At 40.4% G+C, this 24,000-nt stretch overlaps 1 long non-coding RNA gene across 2 annotated transcripts; it reads left to right on the top strand.

Moving 5' to 3' along the window:
• Positions 1-500: 500 nt before the first annotated feature.
• LOC130537155 (uncharacterized) lies at positions 501-6,657 on the top strand. Of its 2 annotated transcripts, XR_008953562.1 has the most exons (4): positions 501-828; positions 3,627-3,701; positions 3,876-5,863; positions 6,533-6,657. It is a non-coding gene; the product is annotated as an uncharacterized LOC130537155 (long non-coding RNA). The 2 variants fall into 2 exon arrangements; XR_008953561.1 differs by lacking the exon at positions 6,533-6,657 and having other exon boundaries at positions 3,876-5,925.
• The last annotated feature ends 17,343 nt before the right edge of the window (positions 6,658-24,000 follow it).

Here is a 24,000-nt window from a genome sequence, read left to right as displayed (position 1 = left end):
CAAAATCTTTGTCACAAATCATCTATCACCTTCCACTTAGAGAACCTTGGTTCCTGCTGGGGAGGTGTTATCAAAGCACACATACACATCAAAGATTTTAGAGCAGGTTTGCGTGGGCAGCCATGTCACATACGGTTGACTTTATGGCTGATAACTTTCTCTGAAGCAAGGAAGTTATTTCCGTTCCACTCCACCTAAACACACACACACACACACACACACCCACACCTAGGTCATTGATGAGTATGAAGACATGCTGTGTTAAACAAATTTACAATGAGGAAGTGTTTTTTTTTCTTTTTAATTAATGATTTACTTTATACTAGTTGTTAGAGGTTCTGTAGGTGAATGGCCAGAAGACAAGACAGGAAGTCTCCCTCCTGGATTACATTTTAAATGGCACCAAGCATCAAGAAACATTAAGAAAACAAAGAATCTTCTATTCTCAATCCTTCTTCAGTTTCTTGACATCCACACCAAATTTAAAATATTCCGCTGAGTTTTGTTGCGTTCAGCGGCGTAAAGTAAAATCAAACATACAACAAATCCACTGGTTTAAAGGTTACACGCAAGCAGGCAAGAACAAAGAGCGAGAGAAAGCATTTTTCTGCAATGGCGGGCGAATCATCTCCTCCACGATGAGCAATACTGAGTCATGAGCCCGGGCAAATCCACCAACAAAAAAAGCTGAAAGCTAGCACTGTAAAACACATTTTTAATGCCTCTCAGTCATAGGAGACTTCTCTAATCTTTTCATTAAGAACTTTTGGGGATTCTATTTTCATTTTTTTTGCAGCAGTTATGAATTTATTGGAAATAAGAGTTTCTGTGAGTACCTGTATTGAAAACATTTGCATGTGATTTAAGAAACGGTTCAGAGAGCCACATTTAGATATGAGTTTCAAATGATTTTCTATTAATAGTAATGTCAATTTTGTTATATTTTATTTTTCTGAGTTGACGGCGTGAAATATAAGGCCCGTAGGCGAAAAAAGTCAATTTGCTAATATGTATATGAATGATTTATATAGTAGCTGCTTGTTGCCCTAGAAAAGGTTTTGCTCTTAGAAATAGAAAACTAACTTGCAAAACTAACTGTAACTGTAGCTGGGGCCTTTACAAAGCTCAAACTAAACAACCAACAGCGCTTTTTTGCTTGTTTTCTTAATAAGGCAGATCTTCAGACTGTAAAGAATTATTTATATTAAGTTATTATTTCTAGGTAAAAATTTAAATATATCTTAGCAATTCTGGATTAATATAAAAATATGAAACTAAAATTATAACAATTACTACAGTATTGATATTCTTAGAAATGTAGTCCTAATTGTCACAATTAGTCATCATAAAAACAAAAATAAAATCCAAAATATGTTCAATCAGTTTAGGTAAAGTGAATAAATAAATACATAGAAAGTGACATTCGATAAAATGATTTTGTGTGTTCTTTTCTTTCTCTTTGCTGTGAGTTCTAGTGCAGCTTGAAGTAAAGGCTCCTCCAACAAATCTCTTTTCTTTAATGAGAAATAACATCACAGTAAGGAGGATTTCAATTAAAATCATTCTAAACGTAGGTGGTTTTACAGCCACAGAAGCCAGGATATGTGCATTCTTGTAATCTTTAAAACAGTTGTCCTCTAATTAATTGAATTACTTCCAGAAGTTATACAAAGAGAAAAAAATGTGTCGACACTGCACTACAGGATGAAACAATTCAAATACATCATGTATTTTAAGTGCCTGTGCACATGTGTGGCAGTTTATCTAATAAATTAAAATCCTTAATATAGAGCACAAATTTTGTAATTTACAAAAACACGTAAAACAAAAATGAGCTGTTAATCTCCTGAAGATTTACTAAATGAGGAATTGAGCACTATAGATTTCCTTTAAAGTTGTGATATATTTAAAGTCTCCAAGTCTGTTCTGTTCATATCTACGACTCTCCAACAGTCTTTTTTTCCTCGACCCAACAAACTTTTATCAATATTTTAGTCCTGTTCACAGAAACCACAGCACCACCACAGACATGCAGGGCCATCACACCTATCACTTTTTCCCATTTTGTTTTCCAAATATTGCTCAGTGTGGTCATACAGTTCAAGTATGGAACAGAAACAACACTTTAACAATTCCTATAATAGTGTTTGGTAAAAAGGCAAAAAAAAATAAATGCTGCTTGGGTTTCACAGTCTAAACTAAATCTGGCTTTAAAGACAACCAATTACTTCATTTTTCCAACAAAAACAGGAGAAAATTAAATAAGGTATGAAGCTTAAATATACCAAAGATGAAGTATGAATATGTCATTACATGGCGGAAAAACAAAATTGTTTTAAACAATAGGTAGAAATATTAAAAATATCAAACACAGGACAAGGTGTCGCTGCCTATTCTGCTGGGGCTCTTATTTTTCCTCTCAGAAAAACACAATCCTCTTTATCAGGGAAGCAATCCAGAATGTTGTTCCAATTGTACGAGACAAAGACGTGTCACGGCCTTTGACTAATAGAAATAAAATTGGCAGTATAACGTCTCTTCCTAAGAGAACTGTGCTGTTACAGGACTACAGGTTTGAGCAACATTTAAATATTTAAATATTAACAACTCTTTAACTCTTATTTACATGTAGGTTTTTAGCTCAAATTTGGAAAATGTGACTCCAGAAGTCGTGGGAAAGTACCCTAAATGATCTGGGGGCTTTTCCTAAAGCCTCATTTAATATTGATAAGCATGAATGACGGTCAGAGCTACAAAGACACATTTTTCTCACAGAAAACCTAAAAATCTGATCAATAAGTGAAAGAGTGAACCAAAGTTTCTTAGGGAAAATCCCACAGATGTTTAGTTTCCTGAAGTGTGATTGTATCTATAAATGGTTAATTTCAGAGCGCTATCTCACTTTTTTTTTTTTATTGAGTTTTCATTTCCTGCTGCTGTTCAGAGTGTGGAGTGTGTTTAGGTGTCTGGTGTCTGTTTGATGGAAGCTAAATTCCAGAGGCCTTGAGTCAGAGGAGACCTTTGACCTTGCTGCCCCTTCTTAAAGCTGCCACCTACACACCTTTCACCCACCCAACCACACACACACATGCTGAAAGTGTGCATGTTTATTGTATGTTATGTTATGTTGTGTTATAACCTCTTGTCTAACTTTAAAAAACGGGATCACACATGTATGCTCATGTGCCCTGATATTCAAGTGAGGAAAGAGAATGACAGAGAACAAGGGCTCACATGACAGCCAAGCCCTGGCCAGGTCCAACTGATTACAACATCCTCACAACAACCAGCTTAGGCAATCTCTGGTGTTACCCAACTCTGCAGGGCCACAGTTCACACCTAACATAATAGCAGTGACGCCACTCTGTGGTAAGGTGGCACTCTGTCCTGATGCACTCAATCCTGGTCCTCCATGGCATCTACGTGCAAAACACTTTCTAATCAGCTCCGACTAAATTATTGGACCAATTGGTTTTTATGATGAGGAATAATAATCATGGCTGGTGTGTGTTTTACTTTGGAAATCTGAAGGGAAATCTAAAAAAATAGCTCTCACTCTATCCGTGTGTTTGCGTGCGTGTGTGTGCGTGCGTGTGTGTGTGTGCATGTGTGTGTTCCTCCTCCAGTTCAACAGGGCTTTTTCCCAATGACTTCACCACTAAAGCATGGAGCCCACTCCTGGACGGAGATCCCCCTGCCCGGTATGTTTATCACATCCCAATTCTGCAGTCATCTACCCACCCATCCACCCCCACCTCTCTTCACACACACACACACAAAACTTCGGACACATGCCATCCTCTTGGGAGTCAGCAATGCTGCCAGGAAACCAGGGGGCACCAATTATAGCAGTCTATTATTTCTTCACTTCCCAGACAGCCACACAAAACAGCTCTAAAGCCCCCCCCCAAGGTTCAAGTCCACATGTCCGCACATACCCTCCTGGCCAAGGTGTGGAGGTGTGTGCCATCCACTGGACAATCAGATCTGGACCAGTGCAGTGGTAAAAGAGTTGCTGACTGAGATTACTGACGGTGGAGAGGAGTCACAGCTCTGCTGGAGCAACAGGGGCAGAGAAGGTTTGGAACTACCAGTAGTCGGGATGGACGGATGAGAAGAATGTTTAGAACCTTCATCATGACGGGCAGGAACGCTCAATGTATGGCTGCACGGTGACAGTTTACAATCCAAGTTACCTTCCAACCAATAATGTGCTTTCTATTTACTTTTATATTTTTACTAAATACAAATAGGTCAATTTACAGTAATAAAAATAGGTCAATTTACAGTAAATCAAAGATTATTATGCAGAATTATATTCAAAGATGTGGGATGGAAAATTACTAATAGGTAGACAAATCGAGTCTTAAGATGACTGTCCCATACACATTATGTATGCCACAAATCCAAAACACTGTGTTTAGCCGCGAGGAAGGTGGGGGGGCACAAAAACCTACAGTGTGTGTGCATTCTTTAGTGTACAGTTCACACGGGGAGTGTACAGTACGTTCAGAATGATTCAGAGTTACTGCGACAGACAACCGCATCTGTACATGACTTGGTGTGATCCGAACTCCAAACATGTTTCATCCGCCGCCTGTAATCTGGACCTGGACTGCTGCATTTCGGTTTATGTGCGACAGAGGTTGTGGTTAGAAGCGGCCTTAAGAAGTCAAGTGAAAGTTCCGGTCTGTGAGATGGTGAATCAGAGTAAAACATCATCTCCTGGAAGTTGAGAGACTGAACATGAATATTTCACAGTTTCATTCTGTTCATAGTAATGAGGCAGAATAATTATCAATGACTTAACTAAAACAACCTACAAATTTGTATACAGGACATATTTTGCCAGTTTTCTATTTTTTATCTGATGTCCATAAATCTCAGAGAAATGTTTCTAAATTACTATTTATCCAAGTGTGCCGAAAGTAATAAGTTTGAAATCCATGGTTCTGCTGGGGGTCTGGATGGTTGTTTGTCTGTGGTGCAGTGGGGCGGCAGAGGCAGCCAGATGACTGTCCTTTGAGTCAGTGTGCGTCTGTTATGACCGCGCACACAGAACACACATGGAATCATGACAAACGTTAAAATCACACCATAAACTGCGACAATTACAGGATTCACCAAACAATGCAGGACAGAAGTGGCTGCAGAGGAAGCGGTCTCACCATGTTCCATTGATAAACAGATCCCTCTAGAAATGAATCTATGAGTGCCGTTTCCTTAAACAACATACAAGCTGGTTTACATCCAGATAAAAAAATACACAATATATCCGTTAGTACTGGTCAGAGTGGGTGATGACTGGATGAGGGAGTAACATGTGCTGTTAGTCCCTCAACCAAAATAACCAGCAGACAAAGCTGCAGAAACAAATTGAGACTGAATCACAAAAAATGACACCAGGACAGGAACAAACATCTGACCTTTCCGTTTCTTTGTCCCTGTCTGAATCACACAGATACACACACACTCACACACACACACTCACACACACACACACACACGTGCAACTGAATATTACTGCAAACGACCATGGTGAGACCTTAGGACTCAGCTCTCTGTAACTATTACTACCTCTGTGTTTCTATTTGACATATTGGGCCAAGGTAATCAGAACGGAAGTGCAGGGGAGATGAGAAAATGGCCGTCCCGCCAGGCCCTGCATTAAAGTTAATTAGGCTGTAAAAAAGGGTGCTGCCATGACCTGCTGCTCCATCCATCACCCTGTCTTGCCATATTTGCAACTGATCCCGTCATCCTAAGTGAGAGGTCTGAGCACAAAGAAGAGCAATGGCAGCTTATGGAAGGTCTACTTAATGCCATCTTTGTTCGGGAGTGTTTCAGGTGACTCAAAACCCAAGTGAGTAACAGAATTACCAAATGAAAGAAAAAACACACTGATGGGCATGACGGCTTACGGGGTATATTTATAGGTGCATTGGCTGTTGCAGCCACAAACCCAACTCCCAAAATAATATTTACAATTTTCCAATTTCTATTATTTAACAAAATATTAGGTACTAATAATTATCCAGAGCTCTGTGATCATAAAATTATTTGTAACTACCCAATATGTCTACCTAAACATGGTTGTATTTTGAATTCACAAAAGTTGTTTTTTACTTTTGGCGTTTGAGACCGCAACCAACTCATTAAGAAAGCATGTTGAAATCTACTTTCTATATGACTTTGGGGAAGAGAAGGGACACAAAAGTAAAATTAACAGGAAACCAGCAACTTCTTCACTGCCTCTGAATACAAATAACTTCAAAAAATTTTAATGTTTCAATTATCTCATAACTCATCTAAAAAAGAACTTTCAGTGCTCATTTTGTAGAAAACCTTCTCATTTTTTGTAGCTAATCTATCTTAAATCTATGTTAGACTCACTGAATAACTCAGCTGTAGCTTGACATTTAAGAGAGTAAGAGTGAAAATGTTGATTGCGATCTAGAAAGAACTGGTATGAACCAGTGAGATGCTCATCCAACCCCCGACTGCCTTGTCCTGACCTGTGTCTCTCCCTCAGCCTCCCTCTGAGCAAGGCTGCCCACCTGCTGGGACCCTGGATGCAGACAGCCCCGTGTGGCAAGAAGAGCCATCTGCAGTCCCATTATGCTGGTAATGGACTCCTGCTTTAAATATGGACTCACATGGAAATGTCCATTCTCATGGAAACGTGCCAGTTTGCCCGACAGCCCCCAGCACACCGGATTCTACCGGAGAACCTTTTCAGGTCTTAATTCTTTCCTTTCTGCACCTAAATGGGGAGCGTTTGACAGTGCCTCCCTTGACACAGTCTGAGTCTGAGGGATTTATAAACCCAAGAAGATGGATGATTGACAATCGTCACCAAAAGAGAGGAAGATACTACCAGATGAAACTGTGAGCGTGTCTTTCTTGTGTTAAACTCACACTGGATATGTTTAGACTAGAAAAATGGAGCCACCGGGGAAAACTGGCTATCAGCAATGAGTAATTATCATTCATTTATCAAAGTCACGTGACTCATGGATGAAAAGAGAGCACATATTTCTGCTTAAATCTGCGTTTTTTGTGTATTAAATAAAACAAATCCAAGTTTCTCATGTTGTCTTCAGTCCACGCTGAAAACAGTGTCAGGTTAATAAATATAAAAGCAAATATTTCTCTGTACACTGTGGACTTTGTTCCTTCCTAGACCTCCACAAAGAGTGTTCCATCAAAGTCACAACAGACAAAGCATTAACATCATGGACTCCTGCAGACAGTGAGTCACCATCATTTCAGGCTCTTTTCCCAAAATCTCTTGGAATACTTTTCCAGTTTATCACCGTTTATCACAGCTGTAAAAAAAAAGAAAAAAAAAGTGCCATGTCTCAGATTCAAAGACAAAGGGCGCTGAGGGGCTCAAGTAAATGCAGGGAAACAGCCTATTTAATCACTGCAGTAGATGGAAAGGTGACCCTGAGCCTTTTGTGACGTGCTGAATGTTTCATCCTTACTGGCCGATGACGCTCCGGTTGAGCTAATGGCTGACTGGTGATGACACACTACTGTACTGAGCCTGACCGTCAGACAGGATCCAAAGCTAACTCCAGGAAATAAGCAAGGGAGGGACAAAGACAGCACATTCAGTCATTCAATTTGATCTTTTCTTGACAGCTTCATCCCGTTTGGGGTCACGGGGAGGGTGCTGGAGCCTGTTCCATCTGCTTATGGGTGAAGGCAGGGAACGCCCCTGAATGAGTCGCCAGCTCATCCAGGGCCCTATGTGAGCATTTGGGGGTTCAGTTGTTGCACAAGGGTAGCTCGGCAGTGCTCTGAGGGTGTCCTGGCAGCTTCTCCTACTACCACGACACCAGATTTCATCTGCGCTGTGGGTTCAACCGAGAACGATTTGCATCTCATCCCAATCCCCTAACGCCTAAACTACCTGAGTTGATATGATTTTTCATAATATGATGTTTAAGATCAGAAGGTTAAAGTGTGAGTATCACCATCATTTTTTTCATAGAATTATTCACTAAAAGGTGAAATCCTGCTGTTCTCAGCAAACCTACCTACAGTTGTTTTTCATTGCGAGAGGTGAAAACTTCAAAAAATAAATAGAAAAGAAAGCACATCAGCACGACATGCAACTGCTTTAGATTTTGATCAAAGCTCCTCATAGTGCAAGACTGCAGAATTATCTGCTGACACTGAACGTCCACGACTGAGCTGAAGAAAAGACATCTGTACTTAAGTCACAGGGCATAATAAATTCAAGTCCAGTCAGACTCTGCTCCATCTGAGCTGGCCATTAGTTGGTCTTATCAGCCAAAAAAAGACATCCTGAAAAGATGTTTTATTGTGGCGTATCAGCAGTTCAAAGCAAAATGATCTCAGGAATCGACCTACAAAACGTTAGTGTTTTTACCACAAATGCTTTGCATGTCAGGAGACGAAGAGTGAATCACATCTGCTGTGTTTCCACAGCACACAGAGGTTCAAACGGCGTTTAAACGTCTAACACCCATGCTGTCTTTGTCCCAAACAGACAGTAACTGGAAAAACCGTTAGAGAGGGAAGAGCACGCGTTTGATTGAACAACTGTCAGAGGACAGAACTTCATTTTCCACCAGCCCTCAGAAGGAACATCAGACAGTCATAAATGTAAAATGGAAATTGTAACTCACTCGTTCAATTAAAAAAAAAACCTTTGCGTATCCTCCACATTTTATTTTCAGCTAGTGAAATAAAACTTTGGATTTTTTTTAACAGATGTGATGACAGTTTTAGAGCCTCGTGACATTTAAGCAGCAGATCCAAACGTTTCCTATGAGACTATGAGCTTCAGTAACACTTTTCCATTTGTCATTCACAGTCAAACACTTTTCTTGCTTTTAAGAGCTGATGAATGACCTAAACCTGTAGAAATATCTATATAAAAAGGACATGTTTGGATACTAAAGCATGTCCAACAACATGGCAAGACACGACTTGTTCTAGTGACACAACTGTCTGTATCTCTGTATAGTTTCTTAATTAAATATGGGAAGCATTTGTGAATATGCCCTGTTCATTGAAGAAATTCCCTCTATACTAACAGGAATAACAGAAACCCATAAATATGATTTATTCAATTTGATTTGCAATAACTGATTCACCCATTTCTATTTATACTATACGGTAGTACTCATTATTATTACACATTTATATCTCGTCAGAAATCAACAGAGCCATAGTCTGATTGAAATAATGTTACAATTGAAAAAAATATCAGTGTGCATTTAACTGAGAGTTAAAAGTCAACTGAAAATAACTAATAATTGAAAAGTTTTAACATGACATTATAAAAATGTATATATATGAACATAGAATAATATATGGGAAATTATTTACACTATATGTATTACAGCAACATTTAGCTTTATTCTGTCTTTGAAGATGTCGTTGACAAAATCTTTGTAGCTGTGCACAGATGTGGCCTCCACACCGCGATGGGGTGTAAATATAAGTTGAAGTCCCCAGTCGATTCCAGCACTGTGGTCTGAGCCACGTTCTAACCGAAAGGCCGCCGCTCATTCACAAAGTGATGACTGAGAGTGAGAGCAGCTCGGAGCGAAGATGAAGGTAGTAAGGTCTCGGTGATGAGGAAGGAAGCCGACGGTTGAAGTTGTAATGAGCAAAACTTCCTTTGTAGAAGAGAATGGCTGGTGAGTCAGACCAAAACCAGTCAGCAGCCAATCAATTCTTGTTGCAAGTGTGCAGTTCAATGAACAATGACTGCCTGCTTAAGCTTTCACAACACACACCTGCATGCGTGCACACACGCACCTTATTTAAAATTTGTTAAAACTATTTTATGCCGTGATGCAGTGAGTAAATAGCAACAGTGTGACGTATATCTGTTAAAACATGGTGGTTAACGGAGTTCATGCATTGAAAAGAAGAATTAGGTGTTCCTGTGTGGATGATAACAAGCAGCACACAACAGGTGCAGCTGCAGCCCCGAGGCTTCACAAGGACACCGAATATGAAACTGAGACTCATTTGCAATAGCTTTAGAGAAGTAAAAAGTGTGCTGAGTCCAATTTATTTATTATTATTATTATTGCCGTTTTAGAGAAACCATCCTGTGCCACATCATATCATCATAAAAACCACCTGAATCACTTAAAATATCTTCAATGGTAGAGCGATGCTGGTTTCAACTGGGCTGACAGTTTCTGACATATTGATTCCTTTTTTTTGTTTAGGTAACTTATAAAGCGAGAGAAACAAAGAGGAAAACTGATGATGCGTGACAGAAGATTGCTATGATCAACAGAAAAGATGGGATGGTGGCCCATAAGATCCATCTTGAGACAAGCTTGAGCTCACTATCAGCTCAAGTAACATCATCAGTCATAAAGTAGGACGGGGAGGGGGTTTCTGTGATCAACTGAGGTTCCCTCCTAATCAGAGCATGGTTACAGCTTTAGTCATTCAAAGGGCAAACCCAGACCAGTAACCAGGCGTTGGAATACTCCAGCAGACTCAGCAGACAGAAAATGTAACAAAATCTCTTGGTTGAGCTCTTTGCCTGTCTTGACTTGTCACAGAGGGCCACAAATGCCCCAAATATGTATTAACTTTTATGTGCAATAGCTGCACCCCACATGCCGATTTTGGTGAGCCAACACACGCATACACAAGCATGCAGCACTTGAGGCTTACTCACCCAGAGATGGGGCCTATCTGCTCCACCATGTGTCTGCGGAAGGTGTGAGCAGCCACAGTTTCTATATGACAAAGAAACACAACAAAAATACCAGTTACAGAGTGGTGATGGGGAACACTTGTGTCATAACCTGCTCAGTCACTCCTTAACCCCCCCGTCACAGGCATTCTCTCTCTCACATGCAGGCAGTTTGTGGCACAGAGGGCAAGAAATAAAAGATCAGGTATCACTGACACATGAGCAGCAAAGGTGGGCCCATCGGGGTGATTGTCCTTAGAAAAATTGAGACCTTCAGATGGGATCCTGCTTCATCGGTGTGTCAGACACAAACAGACAAACCGGAGCTCGTCTGGGCTCATATCAGGCCTGTCCTTTATGAGCCCAGTCCCTGAGCAGGTCTTTCTTGGGCCTTGACTTGCCCTCTGACTGAATGAAAGTCACCAGATTGTTCTAAACAAACATGTGTTTTGACCAGAAGAAATGTGGTTTGAGGCAATAACATCAAGGTTGGCTTAAACATGACATTAGAAAGGCTTAACCCCACAGAGCTCTTTGCGGGTCCATCATTACAATCTTAAGTTGTACAGAAAAGGATTGTTCAAACCCACAGGACCTTATTTTAAATTCTCGTCCTGATCCAGAAGGTTTCCAAAAACACTAAATATACACTGCCGAATTACAGGGGGAAAGAGTATGATACACAAAACATCTTGAATTTTCCATCTTCTTTAATGATGGTGTCATAAAAATGTCACTTTGGGTTTGAATATTGTCTTACTACAGCTGTCGTTTTACCCAGGTGATCTAAATTATGACTAGTTCATTTCCAGGAACAATTTAGTGCAGCTAAATATTCTCTACGTATATTCACAGTGGGTCACAGATAAAATGAATATTTGTAATGTAACTTTTTCAATAGAATAAATCATCCTTAATCATCGTTAATAAGCCGGGAGGAAGGCAGTAAGACACCAAACACAGGAAGTCTGACTAAGATGCTTCAAACAAATGGTGACTCGTATATTTCAGTTACTGATACAGCTGATAAGAGCTACAATGTACCAGTCATAACAAATTGTACGCATACGTGCACACGCACACAGACGCACACTGGAGGAAACATTACACCAGTTTTTAACACAGCATGCACTTTCATTTATTTAATGAACACTGTTGAGTTTATGATTATGAACAAGTCCACAGCATCCAGACTGAAAGCCTTCTTCTGAAATCAAAACCGTGTCCCACGCGCACTTTTGTGCACTTCTATGACATCATCAGTCACTGACAAATGTAATGAGCAGAAGAGGAGAAAAACTGCCTTCCCTTGGGAACACACCTGAACGACAGGTACACACACACTAAAAATCACACAGTGCTTCAGAGTTCTGGTGCAAACTTTAACCGACAATTACACTGTGAAGCATGTGTGCGTCACTCTCTCTCTCACACACACACACACACACACACACAAATATCAGAGATGGAGTCTCCGGACGGAGAAGTGGACAAAATCTTGCTTTCCATTAGCGACACACCCCTCTCAGGAGGGACTCCTGGGACCCCCTGAGTACCATGTGTGTGATTAGGGCTGCTATGTATGCTAAACCCCCCCAACACACACACATCTCTTTGTGTCTCTTTCTCCATCACCTCCCTCAGACAATGTTTAGCTGCATTAAGTCGTACTCTCTGGGTTCATCAACCCCACCCCTCCAAATTCTAGCATCAGGGAGGAAAAAAAGAGTCCTCAGAATAATGCCAGACATGTTACCGTACAAAGTCCTCTGCACGCCTTGAGAACTTTCAAGGTTCAGGAGAAATGTTTTAGTCCCAGTTTCAACAACATTTCTGTCAGACTAGTCTTTTAGTTTCCTGGATTTCAGTACACCCGCTATCACTCTGGCTGCTCTAGTGTACTGGGAATACTGCTGCTGCTCTAGTCACAAAATGGTTGACTCCCTCTACTTACCACTACACAAAATGGCCTCCTCCTCTCTCTCAGCCACATTACAGTGCAGTGCCCATGTTTCACACTTGCAACCTTTTAAATACACCTGTTTCTAAGGTCAGTACAAAGAAGCGGTGCTGCTTTTCTGCACTAATGAACAGACATATCAAAGACACTTACTTTACAGATGCTTCAGCAAACACACATTTAGGAGGATTTTAACAGTATCACAACCCTCTTGTCATGGTTATAAGCATAGCTCCTCCATTCTTTTCACAAGAGGGTTTCATATCAAAACCTACAGTGAAATCACCTGAATGTGCATTTTAACAACTGCTTTCCCAATAAGTGTTGCACCGAAAAAGGTCCCATATGGGAATCAAAAACTGTCCACAAGTTAGTCCTGCCGGGACAAACGAGGGATTTGGAACCTGATAAGAAGAAAATAAAGAATAGACTTGTATCAGGAACAACAAAAGAAAAACATAGAAGAAAGAATAAATCTAATTTAATGATACAGGTTGAATATTTCTCTTTCTAAGTGTTAAGGTTTAGCATCCCATATTTTTATCTACCTGCCTGTCTGCCTGCCTGTCTGTCTGCCTGCCTGCCTGTCTGCCTGCCTGTCTGTCTGCCTGTCTGTCTGTCTGTCCTGTCTGTCTGTCTGTCTGTCTGTCCTGTCTGTCTGTCTGTCTGTCTGTCTGTCCGTCCGTCCGTCTGTCTGTCTGTCTGTCTGCTTACAGACGTGCAGGCTAGAATCTGCACCAGCGCTTTGACTCGTATGGTATCATCCTGACGAAGAAAAGAAAACGTGTGACTCGCTGGTGTTTAGTTCGTTTAGGAGGCGACTCACACCAGCTCCCCAGATTTTCTCCTGCATGAAACATTTGATTTTTAAATTTCAACCTGATATATTGATATGATACTGACATGCTCCAGTATCACTTAAAAATTTCTAATTATGGTTGAATGATTTTTTAAAACAAGTTTAATATGAAATTTTATAGATAAAAATGTGCAGCAACACAACACATATCAGAACTTTTCAATTTTAATTATTAACTGGGCCAATAAAGCTTCCATAAATCCACATTAGCATTTTCTTCTGTTTATTTGTGTAAATTAGATATTATCATGGAAATACGTCAAAAATGAAATGCATTTTAAGTGATATGATTTCAAAAAGTCATTTTTGTGTGAATGTGGCTACTTTAGTTTAATTTGAAATTATTGACTGCATTGAGGATTTCTCTCTCAACTGGATATTGATGTTCAGGTCATTTAAGGAACTGTTACATATTATATATTATTCTTTGGTGAATAAGGCTTTCTGCTTTATTTCTAAGAGATAGCAGGGAACACAGAAAACAAGTAAATTGTATTTTACAGCACATGTTTCTTTTAAAACATTAAAATATAATGTAGCTAAGCAAAAAAGGTAAATAACACTAATGGGCCCTTTTTATTTAGAATGGCAACATTTTAAATTGGACTGTATATTTGTGATGGGTGACTTTACTTACTAAATCTTAAATCTTAAAATTAGTTGTTTTTAATCTTTCTAACATGAGAGGATTCGTTTAATTTTAAATTTTAATGTTTTACATTGGCCTTTTGGGGTTTTTTAACAGAACAACTTTTAACTCTGAAGATGAAATGATGAGGATGAGGAAACAGCATTGGTATCATTAAATGCATCTTTTAACTCAAAATGGGTCTATTCAAATATTTATTTTTTAAAACAGCCTTAAATTAAATAACCTTAAGACTTAATTACAATTCAACTCTAATTTCATGCTCACCTTGGCAATGCACTAACTTTAAGTTCATAGATGAAATCCCGGCAGGTTCCCCTGCTGCATAGTCTAAAACATAGGCATTCTCTTCAAAAAGACTTTATATTTGTAATGTGGATAAATTGATTCTAGTTTGGCTGTACCTCATCCCTGCTGCTGCTTATTAATCCCATTGTCACTGGAAATGTGAGCACAAGAAAGGAGCTTTTGGCCTCTCCACTGACTCACAAATTCTTGATGTCTCAGCTGGTCTTGACCTATTCCTCCTGACAGCTTCACAAAAGCCTCTTTTCAAAGCAGTGACACAGAATTTTCCCAATATACCTTTTCTGGGAACACAAGCTTTAATCTGTTTGGATTTAAACTGGTTCTGGGAAGTCAGTGAGAAAACGCGGGATGCCCCAAAGATTCAGGAATCTGACATTTTGGGAATAAATTATTGGAGATGTTAGAATCATTTTTACAAAATCATTTCAGAGCAAGCTTGATTTCAGTTATTTGGTTTCAAATGGCAGAATCTAAACTTTAAATGAAAGAACTTTTAATGAGGCCTAAATGGAATAATAATTTCATCAGCTGTATTCCACAAAGAAGAACTGGAATAGATTTTCATTTTCACTCTTATAATTTTTATCTATAACTTAAAGATTTTTTTGTGATGTTAAATAATGCAATTGTTCTGCTGTGATGTTTTTAATACATCAAAATAATTATTTTAAGGACATACTTGATGAAGCATTCAATAATTCAGAATAACTTATTAGCAGTTACCAGTCTTTTGTATCTGAATAAGTAATTCATAAAAACATGCATTACAAATGTTTATATGGAAATATTTTATAAAATGTTGATTTAAAGGTTTGAAATGAAGATAAGAAAAACTATAAAGATGAAGGATTCTTACTGCTGTCAAAATCTACTTATTATGGCTAGAAGAATATTCAGTAATCATTTATATATTAGTGATAAACATTAATAGCAGACTAATTGTACTGTAGGATTTTACAGCGAAATTCTCTTTCATTCTAAAACAGTCATTCTCATTTGATGTCATGCTCATATAACATCTTTTGGATGTGGCACATGCAGGAAAAATACTAATTTTGTTTTATTATTCAAGCATTCAAAAATACAATTATATACAATAAGGTTATTTTAACAAATCTATTAATATTCACAATTTCCTCTTAACTTTATACTAAACTGTAGGAAAAAACCTTCCTTCATAGAACAGAATGAAAGTTTTGATTTATACAAGAATATCTCGTTTCTTTTTTAAATTAAGAACATTTTATAAACAGTTAAAGTTTTCAAAAAATACACTTTTCCCCCACAAGAACATTCAAGGAAAAGCGTTTTCTTTTCAGTAACAGTAAGAGGCCTCATGTTCTAAAACGCTGTAATGATTCTAAAAAATGAGGGGCAGATGGGCAAAACCTTATCAACCCTAATATGGTCAACGAAGCCAGTACAGTGCTGATGACATTCTTTACAGGGGGCAGCCAAGTGGACAAGAAATCTGAGAGACATGGGACGACACCTAATAAGGTGCTGGTGGGGGGAGCAAAGGCTGACGGCTTCTGATTGGTCCAGGATTTGAAATTTTGCCTGTACTGATGTCCAATCATGAACTTTCCCTTCTGGACTCTCCTGTCGTGTTAATGTGAGCCTATCCCTGCGTCCACATGTGGGAGTGTGTACAGGCACATGTGGTAGTGTGAGCTGCTGTGCTGGTGGGAGATACAAAGAGAACAAATGTATCAAACACACCTTAATTTCGAACCTGGCAGGAATCTAAGTCATTCCTGACATCAAGACACAATTCCTGCTTTCTTTATGGTTTTTTAGGCTGTGGGAAAAATTCACTTAATGCTGTGCACGCGTGTGTGTGTGTGGGGTGTGTGTGTGTGTGTGCTTTAATAGAACATGATGCTAGATTGGCCAAGCCTCTAAATCAGATGGCCGAGGTTCGAGCATCCAGACTGTTGTTGGCTCCTTGTGGAAAATCACCATCATTTTCAGGCAACCTGCCAAAGGCTGCCCCCCCACACACACACACACCCAGTCCACCTCCATCTTCCCCAGCATGCAGAGCTGGGTTTTCACAGCAATTACATTTGGTGAGACCTTGTTGCCGGTGAAGCATTGGAGGTTTTTGGGTCCACGCAACCTCAGCACGCATGGGCAAGATTCACATTTGATCTTTATACAGACATTTCTGGCAGTTTAATGTTAGCTACTAATTTCAGTCAGCACTCCATCAGTTTTGTTTCCTTTGTTTTCTACCCAACTCTAATTAAGACTCAGTACTCTCCAGGGCTGAGATGCGTTTCATGTCCTTCTCACCCAATAATTTAAGCCTATTCTGACTTGATTACATGCAACACGATAACGTGCCCTTTTTGCAAGACAGGTAGCCAGTCCAGCACATACATTTATATATATGTGTATATAGAGGATTTGAGTGATTCAAGTATCATGTTTGTGATGAGCGACATCTATTTGTTTCTCATTGTGGTCATAAGCACATCAGTCACAGGGTTCTCTTATAAGAGGAGGGCTCTACTTTGGTGGAAAGGTTGGCAAAGCAAGCACTTTGTTTTCCGAAAGCTTTGATGGTGTTGATAGGATACAGAGTTCAAACACAGACAAAAACCAGGCAGCAACAAGGCCTCTGTTCCATGTGGAAAATTTAAGTGTCAGACGGGGAAAAATCTATGCATAGCCTATACACAAGTCAACACCCACGCACATTTTTTTTCTCTCTCTCCCTCCCTCTCTCTCTCTGTTCTTTTTTTCTCAATGAAAGTCTTTTACACAGAAAATGTACATCTCTGGATCGGTCGCGAGTCCCCCGACACCATGACTGCTAAAGTTTGTCACATTAACTCCTGACATGCCCGCGCCTGCTCTCTCTGCCACAGGAAGTGGAGTGATCAAGGAAGGGTTTGCTTTTAAATTTTCTCTGGACACATACGCACACACGCACACATGCACACACACACACACACACACACACACACACACACACACACACACACACACACACACAAAATGCACTCCTGAGTCCACGTTGACAAATTCTTTAACAAGCTGTGGTTAAAGGGAAGCTGGTTTTACTCTGACTCACCCCCCTCCTTTCAAACAGTTTACTGGAAATAAAGAAGGAGGAGAAGGGAGGGGGCAATTTCAGAGAAGTCACGTGATGGGGCTGGGCAAACCACAGCACAGAGAGCCTTTGAGTGCAGTAGGCCAGGGGGGGAAGGCAGGCATACGCCCAGCGCAGATGGCCCTGATTTGAGTTACAGGAGATACGATCCTGGGAGTTGGCAATCAAGAATTCACAGCCTGTTAACCCTTTCTGGGCCAGATGAAAAAAAAGAAACACAAAGGCTGAAAAAAGGCAGCACAGGAAATGACTTCTTTATATGGCTGCCATGAGCGTCCTGGAATGAATCCATAGAGGATCCTCCCTTATGACCTGCAGAGAAATGTGGATCGTTCCCCAGCACAAAGGGAAAAAAAGGCTGATGTTCATGACATCAGTGTCTGGAGCTCTTAGAAGAGGCATGACTTCATTATTCTTGAATAACCCCATTGAATTAAAAAAAAATTGTGCTGTGCTGCTGTGTATCACGTGCACTTGTGGTAGGAAGTTGGCTTATGCAGTCTGAGAGAAATACCACAGGGTTTACGTCAGGACAAACGCAAAAGGGGTGAAGTCAGCATCTCAAGCTAACCCGCTGCTACGGAGTAAATAGGAAGCCAGTCAAAGGATGGATGAGAATATACAAAGGGCATGATTGTCAGGTGTCACGTCCACTTCCTGTCTAACATTCCAGCAAAAGTATTGTTTCTTTGTTTTCGATAGTCTGAGCCACTAACAGTCAGCTGTCAATCACAAATGTTGAGTCGCACATCCATGGTGGGTTCATTCCTCCATATCCACCTTAAATGGGTGGAAAAGAGTTAAAAAAGGGCACAATAAAAACTGGAAAACCTCGGATCTCCTTAATTGTAACGGGGAATCCTCAGTACATCCTTGAGAGAAAACAAAGCTTCATTGTCAAGTAATTGTCTCTCTGCTCTTAGCAAACCTGCCACCAGATGCTGTCTAAACTCACGAGCACCAGATATAATCAGAGAGAGAGGGAGAGAGAGAGCGGGAGAGGGAGAGGGAGAGATAGAGGGGGTCAACCCACAGTGGGAGACACTCAGTGTGCATGAGAAATGACAAAAGCATCACAAGAGGAGAGGAAAAAGGAACAATGGGAGCAATAATGAGGTTTTTCTTCAATTTTGCAGTGTCCTTGAACAGGTGCGACAAACAGGGGATTCTTCTCCAGGACCTCAAGGCTGGCTCCTGGAAAGGTTACACACAGGCCTTCAGAGTAACCTGACCTCTGCCCACTCCTCTGGCATATCAGCTACAGTTATATGATCGTGGTGGGGCCATGCACATACTTAACGGATAACATAGCATATGACACTTCTGTTCCAAACAGTACCGTGTCATGCTGAGATGAAGGGTGCTAGAAGTGATGTCAGAGTTCCTCTCATTGTCATGTGAACTCTACATTTCCGTTTCTGTATTTCTTACATCTCGCTGCAGCATTCTAACCAAGTTCCACAGACTCGCTAGAACGTTTAATTAGACAACAGAACTAGAAAATCTGGGAAAAACTAAAAAGGCTGTAAGAACATTCTTCTAAAAGGATGAACAAATGAATGCAGTTCACAGGTGGACCTCTCTGATCAGCAAAAGTAAAAACATCCCATAGTATTTTTACAGTCCAACATAAATTCTGGCTTGAGGAAATTAAATTAACTTTAGTCAAAGACACTTTGACTGCATATTATATAGAACCAAACAGCGGTTTGCAGAAACGTTATTCAATTATGTCCTGTTTACTACCACATGCCACGAGATAGTTGTTTTAGAAATAATAATTTAAAATAGTGCTGTAAAAATTGCTGTTATTTTCATCTTAAAATGTTTCCTTGCTATTTTTTTTTTCATAAGTCAAGTTTGTTCCTGCAAAAACATTACTACAGAAAGCCAAAGCACTCCTCTAAAGAACAAACTGACTACCTGTATGACAGTTCTATACCCATAAAAATATCAAGATTGGACTTTTGCACTTTCTCTTTTCTAGTCGCTGTGAATAAAACTTGAGAGGACTGTTAAAGTAATAAATCATTATGGTGATGAGTTGCCATTAATTAATTCTGTTTCGACATATGCATTTGGTGGGGTTTTGTTACCAAATTATCAAAGACATCCTCTAAGCACTATTTGAAATTTAAATGACAGTATTTTCCAGCTACTCTGAAATGCACAACTGACCGATCCACTGCCTGGGACGGGAAAATATATATCTTGTGTTATAAAGTTCAAAAACCATTAGGGAGGTAATAACTTAACATAATTTTATTCCTTTTTGAAAAGGACAATTTGCTGTCATATGGAGGTAGAGTTTAATCCCAGCAGCCATTTTAAGGTTTTTGCATGATTTCTCTCTTTTCTACCTGTCCTCCCCACTTCTCCCCCCTCTCTACCCAGCCGGCCACCAGGAGGAGGGTCCCCTCATATGATCTTGGTCGTGCTCAAGGTTTCTTCCTGTTAAAGTGGAACTTTTCCTTATTGAGGGTCAGGCCCTGGGATTCTGTGGAACATGAGTTATTGGGATCATTAGAGGACTATTGTCCTTGTCACGTGAGTCACCTGGGTCACATGCTGCCAGGTGTGAATGGCTGCTGAGGTGTCTGGAGATGGAACCGAGGACTGTGATGTAAGCTGCTGAAAGGTTGTGCCTTAGGCCTCCTCCTCTGCTCAGGGATGGTCTTTCCGAGTCTGACAAAGATGGATTCTTTCTTTTGTACCCCCAATATTGAATCTGTTAATCTTGCACCCCTGAAGGAGGGAGGGAGCAGAGGGCTGATGACTAGCACCGCAATGAAAATGAGCCCTCTTCCTAGTGGAAAGATAAAGAGATCCAGGGGGATTTTTTTTGCAAAGGAACACATTTAATCGAAGCAGCAAAGTGATATTGCAAGTGTCAAGTCGTCCTTTTTGACAGATTTGTGTTTTTTCAGTTGCCAAATGCTTCAGCCTGCCCACTATTTAAGGGATTTAAATGTTAAACACGTTGTAATCACAAAAATCCTCACTTCCCAATGAATATAAGTAAGTTACGAATGAATATTATAAATGAGGTATTCACAGATTTCATCTCTCTCTCAACCAGCACGACAAGCTTGGAAAGCTGAGCCATATTATGAGCCATAATGGCTTCAATGCAACAGGTCTGATCAGAAGAAAATGAAATGTCACCTTCAATTTCTCCTTTTTATAGAGCTGCCTATAAATGGAAGCTAACAGAGTGCACAATTACAGAAAAAAAAATGTTAAAACATCATTATTAGATGAATGAAGATGTTGGCCATTTCAATATTTGTGGGTTTTGGCATCCACAGCAGCAAGCAGATGTGTTGCTCCTGATTGCACTTTTTATGATTGGTTTGTTTCCAGAATAAAACAGTTATTGCACCTGTGCAATAGCCACATTCCATTCAATTAACCTGATTGGCAAAAGCAAATTTAATCAATTTTAGGACTCTTGTGAGAGATCAACCTTTTTGAAAAGAACACATAAACACATATCCCTCTGCACTCCAACGGCAGCTACTGCTCATCTGTCACTATGATCATAGGTTGCGTGTGAATTACCTGAATTACCTCTGGTCCTGGGTTGATACTCTGCATCGTCAGGATCAGCCCCAGACAGCCGCACCACTCCAGCCATGAAGTAGGGAGGAAGTTCTCCTATAGCTGAACCAGCAGCCTTCACACAGAGAAACAAACACACATGCAGAACAATGGTGGCTCCATTACACAAGGGTTAATACTGCTCCAGGCTGAATTTGCATGTGGATTTGCACGTGTGGGGGAAAAAATAGCTTCATATGGAGTGTTGGTGACTTTTGAAGTTGCCTTCGGCAAAAAAAAAAAAAAAAAATCACCTTCACATTTGCACCTAATGTCAATGGAGACCTTCTTGCTGTGAGGAAACAGTCATGACCACTGCCCAACTAACCCAGAGACCTAACAACCAAAAGGCCCTCCACTGCAGTTGGAATGGTGTGTGTGTGTGTGTGTGGGGGGGGGAGGCGGGATATAAGTGGAAGCAATTTAAGAAAAATAAGTTCACTAAGTTCATCCTGCCAAAACAGAGGCCAGGGGGAGTGAGGGGTTAGAGGGTGAGAGCTTCATGAGAGTTATGGACTTAATTATGACAATGAAAACAGCTGCCAAGAAAGGCAGCTCTCAGAGTAGCTCACAACTCATTACCTCCATGTTTACAGGCAGGTGGGGGCAGAAGAGTTGAAAGGCGAATGAAGGAGCATTTTAAAGGATGCTGCTTGCGTAGGTTATAATTATACATGTCAAATAGATGAGTTCAAGTCCCAACATAGCCTAAACATCCCACAGTATAAATGGAGTGTTTGAACTGATGTTCAGGTCTTTAGGAGCGTTATAGGAGCACTCACAGGAGAAGACTGGATGGTAAAGCCAGAAAATGATTAGTGGGGTAAGGAAACACGACAGTGACAACAAGCCCAAACAGTCTTCACAGAAGGCGGCGCTCTTCCAAAAATCCTGGCAGACTTAGTCTTTAATCTGGACACCCTGTTTTCTCTTTAACACTGCGGTCTTTGATGAAATAATGATGGAGACGTGCGCTAATCTCCTCAGCAGCTGCTCCATTCAGCAACCCTGCCTCTGTTTGTGAGCGTGCAGGTCCATATGCGCCTGTGCAAAGGGAACACAGGGGCTATGTCCACTTGCACTGTGGTGCTGTTTGAAGTGGGGCAATTAAGGGAGCTGCAGTAGTGGACAGAGGGGCGTCAAAGGGGAGCAAAAAGGATAAAGCAGATGAAGGAGGGAAAAAAGGAGATGAGAGCAGGGGAAGAGGCATCAGTGCTGTTGAGAAACTGAAGAAAGAAGGTGAGCAGGAGGGGGAATTCTTTTCCATATCTGAAACCGTGGGCACAACAGGTGTCTGACTGGAGAGCAGACGAGCTGGAGACGTTTAAGAAGGTGTGGCTGAATAAGTGGGGACACACTGAAAACTAGGAGTCCATCTTGATATCTGACGATTGTACAGAAGAGTGTACAATTTCTTTTTTTCTGTCAGGGTTGTCTCTCATAATGGTGCAGATAGACGTTAATAAGTAGTAAAAACATGTAACCAACAAATCAGGTGATTCATGCATGGGTGCAATATTTTGTCTTTGCGTGCATAGTTAAAGTGTTATAAACGATGAGGAAACGTGAAGGTTGACTAGAGTCTAATTCCAGCAAAGGTTCAAATAAGTTCCCCTCATCGTCATTTAGCTTCCTCATTATACAAAACAGGGAAATTAATAAAGAAACAACATGAACAACATAGTTCTCCCTTTCTCATGAAGGGAAATGAACCTGTTATGAGCTATTGTTAATGGTTTATTTACAGACTTTTGAGAGTCACTAGTTCAGTATGAACCCTGTAGAAGTTATTTTATTTCACACTTAAGCTGTACGTTCCCTTCTATTTTAAGTCTAAACTTTCATCTTACCAGGAAACCAAAGGGTTTAAAGGTGTGAAACCACCAACACTGCATGGGGAAATTCACGTAAAGAAGTTGGGGTTTCCCGAGCAAGTGCGCTACCAGTGAATGCGCCATCGAGTTCATCGCACATTTGTTTCATTCTCTCTTTCAGATTTTACTGGTGGCGCAGCAAGCAAGAATGTGAAAAGACCCAAGCACCTAATTTTCTTCAACATGTCATTTGATGCTCCTGTGGAAAACCCGAAGTATCCATTTTCAAAGGCAGTGCTGTTCTACACAGTGAAAAAGACAACAGCGCGCAAACAAAAACGTGTAGCTTCAACCACCAACGTTATATTGCTTTGACCTTTTCTTTTGTCTCCGGATGACAAAAATGATCATGACCACGTTCAGCTTTTAATTCTGCAGCACTCCATTAAAACACATATTTACAGCTGGTTGGAGTTGAGTGATTGGGAGCAGAAAAGACTTCAAAATCCATTGGATAAATTCACAAAAGCGTGGTGGTTATCCCAGAAACAAGACAGTTTCTGTTGTTCTGGTCTGCAGTGATAACAACGTGGGACACTCACCTACAAAAAAGCTTCTGGTGGGACTTTGGATGCATTGGTCCACATGGAGATGCTTTCGTTTTTCCTCACGGCGTCTACGCTCATCTGCGAGGCCTGTTGCTGGTATCACTCGCTGGGGCCAGATTTGGCCTGGATAGGACGGTTGAGGGAAATCCACTGGGCACATTCATAAGCTACCAGTGTCAGTGATGCAATGCATGGCCCCTGAGAAGCAAAGACAGCAAGACAAAAGTGCAAATAAACAGGTGAAAAAGGTTTTTGAAAGCCGTTTTGAGTCACAGGAAGATCCCCCCCTCAGATATCAGAAAACGAATGGCAGTTATGATAAGATGGAAATTAGTTTTATTTTTCCTCAGAACCTTGGAGTCTAAATGTCAGTTA

Source organism: Takifugu flavidus, chromosome 14, assembly GCF_003711565.1.
Source record: "Takifugu flavidus isolate HTHZ2018 chromosome 14, ASM371156v2, whole genome shotgun sequence".
Taxonomy (NCBI): domain Eukaryota; kingdom Metazoa; phylum Chordata; class Actinopteri; order Tetraodontiformes; family Tetraodontidae; genus Takifugu; species Takifugu flavidus.
This window is presented reverse-complemented; position numbering and strand designations above follow the sequence as displayed.